This window comes from Mobula hypostoma, chromosome 17 (genome assembly GCF_963921235.1).
Source record: "Mobula hypostoma chromosome 17, sMobHyp1.1, whole genome shotgun sequence".
NCBI classification, from domain to species: Eukaryota; Metazoa; Chordata; class Chondrichthyes; order Myliobatiformes; family Myliobatidae; genus Mobula; species Mobula hypostoma.
The window spans coordinates 20620724-20637115 of NC_086113.1; the positions used below are offsets into that span (position 1 = coordinate 20620724).

The 16392-nt window shown below is 41.4% G+C and overlaps 1 protein-coding gene across 6 annotated transcripts in view; it reads left to right on the forward strand.

Annotated features, from left to right (window-relative positions):
- cpne4b (copine IVb) overlaps positions 1-16392 on the forward strand; it is a 371281-nt gene that overhangs the window by 31794 nt on the left and 323095 nt on the right. Inside the window, exon 1 of one of the 6 annotated variants that reach the window (XM_063069638.1) lies at positions 8609-8718. The exons of the other annotated variants lie outside the window; for them this stretch is intronic. The gene's annotated coding sequence lies outside the window, so the exon portion shown is untranslated. Of the gene's footprint in view, positions 1-8608; positions 8719-16392 lie in introns of those variants that run through there. 6 annotated transcript variants of the gene reach the window in all.

Consider the following 16392-nt stretch of genomic DNA (forward strand, 5'->3'; position numbering starts at 1 on the left):
TACTCAAAGAATTTGCACTGTTTGGCTCATATGGTGTCTTGGTGTGTATGTCTTTATTTGTGTTAACTGTCTTTAACAAAGAAATGGATCCAGAAGGATGCTTCACAAAAATGGAGTAAAATGATGTACAGTGTTTCGAAGAAGATACTAGTGAGTGATTAAAAGATTAGTCAGACTTGAGTTTGGAGGGGAATCTTGAGAAGTGGAGATGCAAAGGAGATTATTCCAGGAGAGGGGACCAGGTTGATTGAAGGTGCAGTTGGCAATGGTAAGGTGAATGTCTCGATATATAAATTGTTAACAGATTCTCAATTAGTCAATTGCTATTTGGAGAAGTAAGTGAATGATTCATAGTTTAGCAGTTCTTGTTTTTTTTTAACTTGTGCGTGTGCCAGCAAGTTAACATAATAAGAATGTTAAACAATGAGAGAGGTCTGTCAAGTCCAATCTCTCCACAGAATGATGCAATCTGCTCAATTATGGGCTCTTGCTCCAGTGCAAATTATAGTTAAGAAAGTGTGCAGAATGTTTGTTTATCTTCATTCTTTCGCATTCAAGTTTGATTGGCTGATCTTCACTGCTGCCACTAGCCCTGAGCTCCAACGTATTGAGCTAATGTATTATTTATAAAACACTTACACATTTTGACTATGGATTTTTGTTAAATATAAAATAATAGCAATAAATTGAATTGGTCTCATTGTATCCCTCAGGGAGGGAATGGGCATCGTTCTTTTATTCTGTCAGCTATGTCTTGGTTTGTAAGGCACTCATCTCTGAGTGAAGTTCTTGGTTTTTGTCGGCTTTCAAGGACAAGTTTAAATTCAGGCTGACAATCCATTTCAATACTGATGGAGTGTTGCACTTAAAAATAGTCAGACCTTTGAATGAGATGTTAAACTGCGAACCAGTCTACAGAAAGATAACAATAGGGTATTTTGATTCAGACCAGGGAACTTCTCCATGGTGTCCCGGCTGATATTCGTCAATTTTTTTCAGTTATCCAGTCATTACTTTTTGAGGGGATTTCAAACGTACAAATTTATTTCTGTGTGTTTCTATAGTAGAGACCATCCTTGAGGAAAACTTTATTGACTGGGAAGTGCTTTGGGATGTCATGGAAGGAACATAAAGATCATTCGTAATAATGCAAATCTTTTCATCAGTCTCTGAGTTCACAACTAAATGTCACCACAGGGGCTTGGTGTGAAAGAGCCACAGTATAGGATTCTTTCACTACTGGACAAGGAGGGGCCAAGTGGGGCAAGTAAACTCCTCAATTATTGTAGTAATGTACCAGCCCAGAACACCACATCAATGGCAACAATTCTCTTGGCTTTAAGAAATGTACCAGAGTACTGCTTAAATAAAAGGTATTGCATGGTTTATTCTTGTAAATATTTTTATGAATAAAGATTTTTTTGAAATATTAGGAAAAACTGAAAGGGCTAACAAGGCAGTTTGAACTCATTTTGCAATCTCTTTTCTGAGGCTATTGAATGTAATCCCCACTCCCTGATTACTGAGAAAGGTGAGCCTATTTTGTTCAGTCTTGAGATTCTATTTGACCTCCATGCTGATCTTCCAACCTGAAACCACCTCCATCATACATACTACCTACTCCCACCTTTGAAACATGTTAAAAAATATATTAATGTCGTTACATTGTTCAACATCCTTTTATACTGTCGAATTATTTTGCTTGTGGTTTACTGTCTGCAATTCACTCCATATCTGTCATGAAAAGCTGGTTTTATCACTTTCAGAGGTACTGGTTTTTAAAATAGCGTCCTTGTAGATCAAAACAACAATAGCAAAAATAGCAATTATGCAATGACACAGTAAAACAAATTCAACGTGCTTCAAGGGAGCAAAATTTAACGTGGAGCCATGTAAGAACTTAAGGCTGATGTCAAGTGGTGCAGATGATTCTTGGGAAAGAATTCTAATCGACAACAAAGTTCGAAGTACATTTATTATCAAAGTATGTATATATTATACAATCTTGAGATTCGTCTCCTTACAGAAAGCTAGAAAACAAAGAAACCTCAAAAGAACCTATTTAAGAGAACAGGAAGAGTATCAGACACCCAATATGCAGAGAGAGGGGGAAAAAACAAATTGCACAAACAGTAAAAGTAAGCAAGTATCGTAAGAACTGAAGTTTTATGAAAGGTGCAAAGCCAGGTGTCACTGAAGCTGAAGCAGGCCACTGCCTCTGCTCATCGCCAAGCCAAGTGAACATTGCGAGACCACAGACACGAAGCCAGGCATCACTGCAGCCAGAGAAGGCCGCAGCCTCCATTCAGCGTGGAGCAGAGTAAACGTTGTGGACCAGCGAGCAGAACTTGTCTTCGCCTCACTTCCGGTCCCAGTGCCCTGACCTTTTCATTCTGGCCTGGCACTTAAATCGTCCTCATCTGGCCTGGTATGTTGTTCCTCAGTCTCAGACCGCTCTGGGAACTGAACTCTACCGCCACGATTCGACCTGTACCTGACCTTTCCAATTCGGCCCGGTGCTTAAATTGATCAGGCATTGGGACTTTGCTTACTCGCAGGGACTCTGCCTTGACTGTGCTTCGACCTCACCCCCTCCTTCACTTGCCTTGACCATGCCTCTGCCACCACTCGCCTCCGTTTTCCTCAACCATGTCTCGCTTGGGTCTCTGCCGCCACTCACCTCTCCATTGTTAGCCTTGATCGTTAAGAGAACTCAGTGTTCTGTACTGGGTGTCAGACATGGGATGTCTGGGAGACTCCCAGCCTCCTGGATGACCACATCCGTGCCAGGTGTGTTGAGCTGCAGCTCCTTGGGGGCCGGGTTAGGGAACTAGAGATGTAGCTTGATGACCTTCGTCTGGTCAGGGAGAGTGAGGAGTTGATAGAGAGGAGCTATAGGTAGGTAGTCACACCAGGGCCTTGGGAGACCAATAAATGGGTAACAGTCAGGAGAGGGAATGGCAAGAATCAGATACTAGAGAGTACCCCTGTGGCTATCCCCCTCAACAGTAAGTATTCCTGTTTGAGTACTGTTGGGGGGGGACGGCCTACCTGGGGGAAGCAACAGTGGCTGCATATCTGGCACAGAGTCTGGCCCTGTGGCTCAGAAGGGTAGGGAAAGGAAGAGGATGGCAGCAGTGATTGGGGACTCTATAGTTAGGGGGTCAGACAGGTGATTCTGTGTATGCAGGAAAGGAACACAGATGGTAGTTTGCCTCCCAGGTGCCAGGGTCCGGGATATTTCTGATCGCGTCCATGATATCCTGAAGTGGGAAGGAGAACAGCCAGAGGTTGTGGTACATATTGGTACCAACGACATAGGTAAGAAAAGGGAGGAGGTCCTGAAAGCAGACTACAGGGAGTTAGGAAGGAAGTTGAGAAGCAGGACCTTGAAGGTAGTAATCTCAGGATTATAGCCTGTGCCACGCGACAGTGAGTATAGGAATAGTGAGGTGGAGGATAAATGTGTGGCCGAGAGATTGGAGCAGGGGGCAGGGATTCAGATTTCTAGATCACTGGGACCTCTTTTGGGGCAGGCATGGCCTGTATGAAAAGGATGGGTTGTACTTGAATCCGAGAGGGAGCAATATCCTGGCAGGGAGGTTTGCTAAGACTATTGAGGAGAGTTTAAACTAGAATTGCTGGGGGGTGGGACCTGAACTGAAGAGACAGAGGAAGGGGCAGTAGGCTCACAAACACAGAAAGTTTGTAGGCAGTGTGAGAGGGAGGATAAGCAGGTGATAGAGAAGGGATTCGCTCAGACTGATGGTTTGAGATGTGTCTATTTTAATGCAAGGAGTATCATGAAAAAAGCAGATGAGATTAGAGCATGGATCAGTACTTGGATCACAGAGACTTGGATGGCTCCAGGGCAGGAATGGGTACTTAGAGTGCCAGACTTTAGATGTTTCAGAAAGGACAGTGAGAGAGGCAAAAGAGGTGGGTGTGGCACTGCTGATCAGAGATAGTGTCACAGCTGCAGACAAGGAGGAAGTCATGCAGGGATTGTCTACTAAGTCACTGTGGGTGGAAGCTAGGAACAAGAAGGAGTCAATAACTCTACTGGGTGTTTTTTATAGACCGCTCAATAGGGACATCGAGGATAAGATGGGGAGACAGATTCTGAAAAAGTGTAATAATAACAGGGTTGTCATGTTGGAAGATTTTAATTTCCTCAATATTGATTGGCATCTTCCTCGAGCAAGGGGTTTAGATGGGGTGGAGTTTGTTAGGTGTGTTCAGGAAGGTTTCCTGACATAATATGTAGATACGCCTACAAGAGGAGAGGCTGTACTTGATCTGGTATTGGGAAATGAACCTGGTCTGGTGTCAGGTCTCTCAGTGGGAGAGCATTTTGGAGATAGCGATCATAATTCTATCTTCTTTACCATAGCCTTGGAGAGGGATAGGAACAGACAACTTAGGAAAGTGTTTAATCAGAGGAAAGGGAAACATGAAGATATCAGGCAGGAACTTGGAAACATGAATTGGGAACAGGAGTTCTCAGGGAAATGGCATAAATGTGGCAAATGTTCAGGGGATATTTGCGTGACGTTCTGCATAAGTACATTCCAATGAGACGGAGAAAGAATGGTAGGGAACCGTGGAATACAAAAGTTGTTGAAAATCTAGTCAAGAAGAAAAGAAAAGCTTATGAAAAGGTTCAAAAACTAGGTAATGATAGAGATCTAGAAAATTATAAGGCTAGCAGGAGCTTAATAATGGAATTAGGAGAGCCAGAAGGGGCCATGAGAAGGCCTTGGTGAGCAGGATTAAGGAAAACCCCAAGGCATTCTACAAGTATGTGAAGAGCAAGAGGATAAGGCGTGAGAGAATAGGACCAATCAAGTGTGACCGTGGAAAAATGTGTATGGAAATGGAGGAGATAGCAGAAATACTTGATTCAATTACGGAAAAGGACCTTGGCGATTGTAGGGATGACTTACAAGTGGACTGAAAAGCTTAAGCATATAGACATTAAGAAAGAGGATGGGCTGGAACTTTTGGAAAGCATCAAGTTGGATAAGTCACCGGGATCAGACAAGATATACCCCAGGCTACAGTGGGAGGCGAGGGAAGAGAGGCAATGATCTTTACATCATCAATGGGAACAGGAGTGGTTCTGGAGGATTGGAGGGTTGCAGATGTTGTTCCCTTATTCAAGAAAGGGAGTTACGAGAGCCCAGGGAATTATAGACCAGGGAATCTTACTTCAGTGGTTGGTAAGTTGATGGAGAAGATCCTGAGAAGCAGGATTTATGAACATTTGGAGAGGCATAATGATGCAGAATAGTCAGCATGGTTTTGTCAAGGGCAGATCGTGCCTTATGAGCCTGATTGAATTTTTTGAGGATGTGACTAAAAACATTGTTGAAGGTAGAGCAGTAGATGCAGATTTCACCAAGGCATTTGATAAGGTACCCCATGCAAGGCTTATTGAGAAAGTAAGGAGGCATGGGATCCAAGGGGATATTGCTTTGTGGATCCAGAATTGGCTTGCCTACAGAAAGCAAAAATATTCTATATGGAGGTCGGTGACCAGTGGTGTGCCTCAGGGATCTGTTCAGGGACCCCTTCTCTTCGTGATTTTAATAAATGGCCTGGATGAGGAAGTGGAGGGATGGGTTAGTAAATTTGCTGATAACACAAAGGTTGGGGGTGTTGTGGATAATGTGGAGAGCTATCAGAGGTTGCAGTGGGACATTGATAGGATGCAAAACTGGGCTGAGAAGTGGCAGATGGAGTTCAACCCAGATAAGTGTGAGGTGGTTCATTTTGGTAGGTCAAATATGATGGCAGAATATAGTATTAATGGTAAGACTCCTGGCAGTGTGGAAGATCTGAGGGATCTTGGGGCCTGAGTCCACAGGATACTCAAAGCTGCTGCACAGGTTGACTCTGTGGTTAAGAAGACGTACGGTGCATTGGCCTTCATCAACTGTGGGATTGAGTTTAAGAGCCGAGAGGTAATGTTGCAGCTATATAGGACCCTGGTCAGACCCCACTTGGGGTACTGTGCTCAGTTCTGGTCACCTCACTACAGGAAGGATTTGGAAACTATAGAAAGGGTGCAGAGGAGATTTACAAGGATGTTGCCTGGATTGGGGAGCATGACCTATGAGAATAGGTTGAGTGAACTTGGTCTTTTCTCCTTGGAGCAACGGAGGATGAGAGGTGACCCGACAGAGGTGTATAAGATAATGAGAGGCATTGATCCTGTATATATTCAGAGGCTTTTCCCTAGGGCTAAAATGGCTAACACAAGAGGGCACAGTTTTAAGGTGCATGGAAGTAGGTACAGAGGAGATGTCAGGGGTAAGTTTTTTATGCAGAGAGTGGTGAGTGCTTGGAATGGGCTGCCGGCGATGGTGGAGGTGGATACGATAGGGTCTTTTAAGAGACTCCTGGATGGATACATGGAGCTTAGAAAAATAGGGCTATGGGTAACCCTAGGTAATTTCTAAAGTAAGTAAATGTTCGGCGCAGCATTGTGGGCTGAAGGGCCTGTATTGTGCTGTAGGTTTTCTATGTTTCTATGTTATGAATGAAGTGTTATTAATAAGGTATTTAATAGTTTTCTTTCTTTTGTTTTTTACCGCTAATAAGTAATCGCTGGGCATCACCAGTGTCATCTTAAATAACCTTGCTAGAAGAACTCAGCAGATCGAGCAGCATCTGTGGGAGGAAAGGAATTGTCAATGTTCTCCAAAATGTCGACTGCTCCTCTCCTGCAGATTCTGCTTGACTTGCAGAGTGCATCCAGCAGATAATTTTTTTGCTCCGGATTCTAACGTCTACTGTCTCTGTCTCTTTTCATATCAGTCAGGGTTGCTTTTAGAAAGGAATATTCTCATCTGAAATTTGTTTACTGAATATGATCCAGCAATAAAGCTTACATTTTCAAAGCATCTACGTAGCAAAATACCCTTGATGTTGCATAGGACTCATTTTTAAACACTAAACTATGTCGCGGCACAAAAGGAGATTCAGAGGTTAGGTTAAACAAATATGCTTTAAGAGAGGTTTTGAAGAGAAATATGTGCACAAACTGCTGAGGAGAGGAATTCCACATTTTATATCCTTAGAAAGCAATATACACCTCCTTTTCACTGCACTGTTTCAATGCACAAAAATAATCTGGGTCCAATTGCCAAAGAAAATTGTGTATTTAAGTGTTTGTGCATTAGATTCTTTATCAGCATTTTCCTTTTACATCTACAGTACTGTGTCTAAAATTATGCTGCCCCACCTGTAGTTACTTTGATGAAAAATTAATTCAAAGGAGCCATGCCTCTGTGTTCAGAAGCTTGCTTCTGGCCCGATTTGGGATTTGCCAAACTTGGCAGCAGGTGTGACATTACGCATATTAACAAAGTTGCTGTAATGGACAATGCCACATGTGCACAGATAGATCAAACGAAGTATCCAGAGGGCGTTGTTGCTCATGCCTGTTCTCTTCTGGCCAGCAATAGATTTTGGCAGATTCAAAGAATAGGAGTTTAAAATGGGCCAGGATTAAAACTTGCTGACTTTTGTTTCTGAAAATAAATTGCCTAAAATTAAACACTGTTCCATTTTATTTTCTCTTGTATCATAATGCACAAAGAAATATCTCCTGTGGTTGCCCGGTATTGAAAGATGTACGGTTTTCAGCTTGACCCTTGTAGCTCCTCTATCAACCTTTGTTCTTGTCTCCATTTTCTCAGTCTGATTGTCCAAAACAAGTCCTAGCCGAGTAAAAATGTCTTGCTGAAATGAGATAAACGTGGGCCACGAGGCTGGATGTTGTGAAGGGAAGGTCTCCTGGTAAAGTGAATCACTGACGTTTGTAATAAGTTCGCATTTCACTTGAGGGGGTGTCTGATGGCAGGCAATTGCTTCCCGTCTGCCAAATTGTAAGCAGGCTTGTTGTCATCGCTTGGATAGGCCTTTAATGGATGGAGTGCTGCTGCACGTTCCGAAGGGAATCTATTAGAGTGAGCAAAGCCAGTGGGAAAAGTCAGGGCATCATGCAGCATTGGTGGAATGAATAGGTGGTCCACAGATCGGGACCACTTTGAGGAAGAGTGAGTTGATGCTACTATGGACAAAGATCAGCAGCATCATGTGTCAATGCGGAGATACCAGAATGCAACGGATCTTACAGGACTTGACAGGATAAATACAGGGTTATCCTCTGCAACTTCTGCCGTCTTCACCATCAGTTAACACATCTTGACCTCCGCAGATTCTCTGTCTTCCATAGGGATTGAACTCTGTGATTCCTTGTCCATTCATCCCTCACTGCTGATGTCCCTCCCGGCACTCATCCCTGCAAGTGGCGCCAATTGCTACGCCTGCCTACTTACCTCCTGCTTCACCACTATTCAGGCCCCAAGCAGCCACTTTGACTCTTGCCCAATCATATTATGATATTCTAAGCACCTTTGACATTGATAGAAGTTCCTGAGCTGGCGATTCTGCTAATGCGTGCATTATAAATAGCAGGACCAGACCAACAGATAAAATTTCATTTAATTTATGAACAGGAATTTAATCAGAGAGGACAGTGAGTAAGCAAAGACCTTGAGAACTATTGAGAGGACTGAGGTGAACTGGAAAGTATAATAAATACATAAGTATATAAACCAGAGATGGGCCAATCCAGTCACAGAAATGGGCAAGGGATAAGGGAAAAGGAACGATGGAGCTTTGCTAACTAGTGTCTCTCTTTCACAGGTAAGGGCGATAAAGTAAGTTCTTAACATGTTTATTCTGGCCTTATTTTCAGTAATGTCTTTATTACATAGGTCATTCGAGATGAATTCTCTTTAGATAGATTATCATGAATCTTTCTTTTATAGATTTCTCTCGGCCTTGACTAGTACAGCACTTAAGTTTATTACATAAACAGAATTTCTCACTAGGCAGTGTAATGTGGTAATACACAACATAATTCAATGATTGTAACATTTAGAAATATCTAAATAAAGCAATATGATAGATATTTCATGCTGTGTGGGTTATATTTTGCATCCCATCACTTTCTGTCCCTGCGTTTACCAAGAATGATCACTTGCTTACATGCTAGAACAAGTCGTGGAAGTGGAATATTGAGGCAATGAGATTCTGGGCTTGTATGTGGGAAGGAATATAAATGGCTCTGCTGTTCATCAGACAGCTTCATGTGTGCGCCCCTTGAACTTGAAGTGTAAATCAGAGACAGAATGGAACTGGAAATGAACGGTGAGCCGGGAGAACATCCAGGATAAGAATGTTTTTAATGGAACTGCCAGTCCAGTGTATCGGAGGCAAATCCATCACTTTGATAAGTGTACGTCCTGATCTATAAAGGCCAAGGGACGATTTCATTGAGATTGTCAAGAAATTTGAGTGGAGCTGATCGGATAGACAAAGGAAAGCTCTTGTTGCTGAATGAGAATGAACAGCCTGCAGTAAAGGAGTAGAGACTGAAAATTTGACCCAGTAATTTTAGGAGTGAGATTGGGAAGTCCGTCTGGCTGAAGTGAAGGTTAAGGTTCTCGAATGCAAACAGCAATTCATACTAGATCATTTGTTAAAATGACATTGATCAGCTTTTGTTAATCAAACATACACATAGGTATAAGAGGTACCTAATAATGTGGCCACTATAGCAGTCTTCGGCTGCTATATCCCATCCACTTCAAGGTTTAACCTGTCGAGTGTTTGGAGATGCTCCCTTGAAAATCGCTGTTGCAAAGCATGGTTATTGAAGTTACTGTCATCTTTTTGTCTGCTTGAACCAGTCTTGCCATTCTCCTCTGACCTCGCTCAATAACAAGATGTTTTCACCCGGAGAACTGACGCTCTCTGGATGCTTTTGTTTCTTGCACCGTTCTCTGTGAACTCTAGAGACCGTTGTGCCTGAAAATCCCAGGAGATCAGGAGTTTCTGAGACACTCAAACACTCCATCTGGCACTAAAAGTTATTCCACAGTCAAAGTCACTTTGATCACATTTTTCCTCAGTGCTACGTTTAGTCTGAACAACAACTGAACCTCTCGATCATGTCTGCATGCTTTTATACATTGAGTTGCTCCCACATGATTGCCCGACTAGCACTAACAAGCAGGTGCGCCTAATAAAATGGCCACTGAGTGTATAAATCAATACAGGATTTTATGTGACACGAGGTCCTACCAAGTTACAGAACAGGCTTGGGTGTAAGTGGTCTCATTGGGTTCTTGCGTTCCTGTTTCTTTAGCTGAGATTTCAGTGATGCCACCTAAATTATTGGGTGACCCCTCCCTCCATTGATGTACTTTGTCCCAATTGAGTCATAGGAACAGGAATTCCTTGTCTCTTGCAGTAACCTCCTTTGTTGATAGCATGACAAGCATTAACAGGAAGCTTTGCACTTTTGGATGAAGAGTTGGCAACCTAGATAAACGTAGCTGGATGAACATCAGAACTTTTGAGGGTATGGCCCAGAATCTGGGGATGTGAGATAGCTAATTTTGTGGCCTGCATGGGTATTATGCAGAAAGTGGCCTAAAAGTGCCCTAAGTTTCTATGATTCTCACAATGTGTTTGAAAGAGGTCTGGTTCCTGGAACAGAATCAGAATCAGGTTTATTATCACCGGCATGTGATGTGGAATTTGTTAACTTAGCAGCAGCAGTCCAATGCAATACATAATCTAGCAGAGAGAGAAAAAAATAATAAAATAAAACATAATAAACAAGTAAATCAATTAAGTATATTGAATAGATTATTAAAAAATGTGCAAAAACAGAAATACTGTATATTTAAAAAAAAAAGTGAGGTAGTGTCCAAAGCTTCAAAGTCCATTTCGGAATCGGATGGCAGAGGGGAAGAAGCTGTTCCTGAAACACTGAGTGTGCGCCTTCAGGCTTCTGTATCTCCTACCTGATGGTAACAGTGAGAAAAGGGCATGCACTGGATGCTGGAGGTCTTTAATAATGGACGCTGTCTTTCTGAGACACTGCTCCCCAAAGAGGTCCTGGCTACTTTGTAGGCTAGTGCCCAAGATGGAGCTGACTAGATTTACAACCTTCTGCAGCTTCCTTCAGTCCTGTGCAGTCACCCCTCCATACCAGACAGTGATGCAGCCTGTCAGAATGCTCTCCATGGTACAACTATAAAAGTTTTTGAGTGTATTTGTTGACATGCCAAATTGCTTCAAACTCCTAATAAAGTATAGCCACTGTCTTGTCTTTATGACTACATCAATGTGTTGGGACCAATGTGCTGTTGACCTATTTGAACAGCAATAATCAACTGTCTTATCAAGCTTTCCTCACAAATAAATGACTGGAACATGAAGACAGAATATTTAAACAATACTTGTGCCCTCTGGTGAATGCCCAGTATAGAAAAATTACAGCTATCCAAGCCTGATTTTAAAGTGAAAATAGATAATTTTGGTAAATCCTTTTCTCTAACCAATTGAAACCATTTCAAGAGATTTGTCTTATTGTGAAAATTATAACATCATATTAAAGAATGTTTAAAAATGAGTTTAAGCTTAAAATGATTCGGACTTGCAATAATTTTCAGTTAAAATTTGGGACAGGTACTGAATTTAAATGATTCTCGCCACAGCTAAAGCAAGTCAGTCCTGCTTCAGTTTTGTTATAAGTACACTAGGGCAAATCTGAATACATTAGATTATTTTAATCTGAGTATTTATATAGTAGGTCCCAAAATGAAACTATTTCTTATTTCTTTATGTCAGGATTTTTCTTCTTTCTTGCTTTCCTCTTAATTAATTCCTTTGTTCCCAAGTGTTTTTTTCTCTCTCCATTAATTTTTGTTTTTGTATATTTCCACTGTCAAATATCCCATTGTAATGTGTGTTACTTAATTTTGTCCTCTCTCATTATTGTTGTGGATTTAGGAGTGTGACATCTGGGCTGGTAGCCTCAAATGTTCCACATTTAATTGTTGGATGCTAACTTTCGTTATACCTTCGTCCAGTTAACAACGGGAAATCCTGTTTGAGCATGAGAATAAAATCCATAAGCACCTTGCCTATAATTCTGAAAGAATAATGGAACTGTTAAAAGGGTATAGGAATAAATTAAACTGCACTTTCAAAGATCTAGCATTGAATGCATGAGGCAAAAGGCCACCTGTATTGTATGGTTCCATGAACCTAGTATTTTCACTCATTCACTCAGCCACTCTGCTACGCTCTCTCCATACACCCCGTATTTCTTGGAGCACCTATCCCATAGCAACAGAGATCAAAAAAAAAAAAAATTCCCTTCACTTGCTGACTAGGTTTGAACAGGGAAGGGCAGAATCCACCCAGGACATGCCCTCTTCTCATTGTAATCATCAAGAAGGGTGAGCAATTCAGGAACAGCTTCTTCCTCTCTGCCATCCAAATTTCTAAATGGACACTGAACACATGAACACTACCTCAATACTTTTTATTTAAGCTTTTTGCATTGCTTATTTTAACTTAACTGTTTGAAATACATATATATATAATTACAGTAATTCAGTTTTTCTATATTATGTATTGCATTATACTGCTGCTACACATGTCATGACATATGCCAGTGATATTAAACCTGATTCTGTTTTTGAAAGACAACACATGAATGCCTTCATTGTTTCTGGTGGTGATGGCAAGGTCAGCAAACAGGTGGTTGGGGAAAAAAAAGGAGTTAGAACCGAAGCAAGGAAAATTCACTGAAAGGGCACTGGAAGTGAAATCAGCTGGCACTTTCAGAAAGGGATTGGTTTGAAGGACACAACTTTGCATGGTCATGGAAAAAGCATACCATGATCAATTGGGAAGTTCCTTCAAAGCGCCAACCCTGGCATAATGAGATGAATAGTCATCTCCTCTGCTGTATCATTTGATGCTTCTATCATTTCACTTCACACCCAGAGCACTCTCCAGCAGGACCCTGCAGGAACTGCCTTCCCAGAGCTTAATGGGCTAAATAAATTATTCCTCTTGCAGGTAATTGGATCCCTAAACTGATCTCCTTATAAAAATTGTTGAGTAACTCCGAGGTTTAAATATGTTCTGACAGCATTGGCTATATTGATAGAAGATTATTAAGCAAATAGTTGGTTGGAAGAAATTATTGCTAAGTAAATACCAAATAGATTGTACAGGTGAACAGCTCCCATTATGATTGAGTCTTCGCTTAAATAAATAGCTGGCTGCAATAAATAATTAATTTTTTGAGTGAGTGCAGTAATTTTCAGCTGGCTTTGATGAATAATTCACTCACTGAATGAAAAAAATAAACTATTGATTTTTTTTTTTGAATATCAATAACCTTCTAAGTGAATAAACCAAGTAGTCACGAACCAGTTTAAATCATCCGATGGGAAATTAAAACAACTTTGCTGAGAATTTCATTGGGGAATAAGTTAAATAGTAAACAAGGGATTTTCTGAGTTAATTCAAAACTATCCTTGGAGAATTGCCATACATTTATCTCAATCCAGATTAACTGAACTGTTCACCTTGTTTTAAACATCTCTGTGAATGTTGGAGATTCTGTTGCATAAATGGGTGGCTGCATTTCCCACATTAAAACAATGAAAGTGATTCAAAATATAGCTAATTAATCCTAAAACATTTAGGAATGCATTGAGAATGATGAGCAAATAGCAGATGGCATAAAAATTGTAATGGTGGACAGCGAAACAGGTTGTCTACAGATGTTAATTGACTGGGAAAGTGGGTAAAGGATGGCAAGCGTGAAGTGATGCATTTTGGGAAGTTGATCAGGCCAGGACATATGTGAATGGCAGGGCCCTAGGGAGTGCTGTTGAATAGAGAGACCTCGTGGTACAAGTACCTATTCTCTGAAAGTGGCAATACAGAGAGACAGGGTAATGAAGAAGGTATATTGCATGCTCGCCTATGTTGGCCGTGGCATTCTTGCTTTCAATGGCTGTGGTACAGAGTTCAAGAGCTGGAACGTCATGATGCAGTTGTACAAACAATAGTTAGACCACATTTGGAGATAGTGTGCATTTTTACTCACCGTATTGTACGAAAGGTGCGACTGAGCTTGAGGGTATAAAACAAATTCACAAGGATGCTGCTGGGACTGGAGGCTTGAGTTACACCAACATATTCGCCAGGTTGCGGCTAGTTGGAGGCTAATGGGTGAACTTGTAGAGGTTCATAAATTTAGCGTGAGGGCATTCATAAGGCAAATACAATTTTTTTTTTCCCCCAGGGAGAGGAGTTTGGAACCAGATGGCATAGGTTTAAAATGAGAGGGGAAAGGAGTAAAGGGGATGTGAGGGGCAAATACTTCTCACGGAAGGCAGTGGGTATATGGAACGAGGTCCCAGTAAAAAAAAAAAAAATTGGACAGATGCAGAGATGGGAAAGATTTACAAGGATATGGGACAAAGGTGACCAAATAGGATTATTTTAGATGAGCATTGCGTTTGCCTTTGTCGAGTTAGTCTAAAGGACCTGTTTCTGTGCTGAAACACTGTAACTCTATAATTTCCTCCTTTTATTGAGATTGTCATTTCTGTATCTGCTCTTCCTCTGGATTTTCCGTGTATGATTGTGAATGACACCAAAATACTTTTGACAGTATTCTGCTGACTCAATGCTGGTTGACATTTGTGCTGTCAGAATCAGGTTTATTATCACCGGTATGTGATGTGAAATTTGTTAACTTAGCAGCAGCAGTTCAATGCAGTACATAATCTAGCAGAGAAAAAAAAAATAAATAAAATAAAACATAATAAATAAACAAGTAAATCAACTATGTATATTGAATAGATTTTAAAAAATGTGCAAAAACAGAAATACTGTATATTTAAAAAAAAGGTAGCGTCCAAAGCTTCAATGTCCATTTAGGAATTGGATGGCAGAGGGGAAGAAGCTGTTCCTGAATCGCTGAGTGTGTGCCTTCAGGTTTCTGCATTTCCTAACTGATGGTGACAGTGAGAAAAGGGCATGCCCTGGGTGCTGGAGGTCTTTAATAATGGACACTCCTGCCCATAAAGACAGCAGCCTTTCTGAGATGCATTTCATGATTTTTTGCTGAGCCATTATAGGTATGTAAGAGTTGGTTGTTATTCTCAAGGACAAAGTACTGGGTCTCTGGTGTTACGATCAGGGATGAGTGGGGAACCCAGGAAGGCTGTTTCTATGCATCAATAATAAAACCATTCAATATCCATCATATAACTGCGACCTTTCACTGGACTGGGATCAATATTCTGGTGAGGATTGGAATCTGAGTCTACAGATTCACACATTTGGTGCTCTGACGTTGTTCTCCATTGCACAATTTTTGGGCAATGTGAACCTGTTTGGTGCTGTGTTTAACAGGAGTACGACTAAATTTACTGCGAAGTGCAATGATTAATCTGCATTGAAACTGCTTTGCCTTCTAAGCACCAAGGATATATTCCTCGAAGTTATTGTCCCACATTGCAACAGTGATCACACTTTCAGGAAACATCCAGATCTAACATACAGAGAGACTTGAGGAAAGAGAAGCAGAATAAACAGTGTAAAGACAGTAAGGTAGAAGGGCTGAAATGTGTGTACCTCAATGCAGGAAGCATCAGGAACAAAGGTGATGAACTGAGAGCTTGGATACATACATGGAATTATGATGTAGTGGCCATTACAGAGACTTGGCTGGCACCAGGGCAGGAATGGATTCTCAATATTCCTGGATTTCAGTGCTTTAAAAGGAATAGAGAGGGAGGAAAAAGGGGAGGAGGGGTGGCATTACTGGTCAGGGATACTATTACAGCTACAGAAAGGGTGGGTAATGTAGCAGGATCCTCTTTTGAGTCAATATGGGTGGAAGTCAGGAACAGGAAGGGAGCAGTTACTCTACTGGGGGTATTCTATAGGCCCCCTGGTAGCAGCAGAGATACAGAGGAGCAGATTGGGAGGCAGATTTTGGAAAGGTGCAAAAATAATAGGGTTGTTATCATGTGTGACTTTAACTTCCCTAATATTGATTGGCACCTGATTAGTTCCAAGGGTTTAGATGGGGCAGAATTTGTTAAGTGTGTCCAGGACGGATTCCTGTCACAGTATGTGGACAAGCCGACCGGGGGAATGCCATACCAGATCTAGTACTAGGTAATGAACCGGGTCAGGTCACAGATCTCTCAGTGGGTGAGCATCTGGGGGACAGTGACCACCGTTCCCTGACCTTTATAATTATCATGGAAAAGGATAGAACCAAAGAGGACAGGAAAATTTTTAACTGGGGAAAGACAAATTACGAGGCTATAAGGCTAGAACTTGCGGGTGTGAATTGGGATTGTGTTTTTGCAGAGAAATGTACTATGGACATGTGGTCGATGTTTAGAGATCTCTTGCGGGATGTAAGGGATAAATTTGTCCCGGTGAGGAAGATAAAGAATGGTAGGGTGAAGGAAC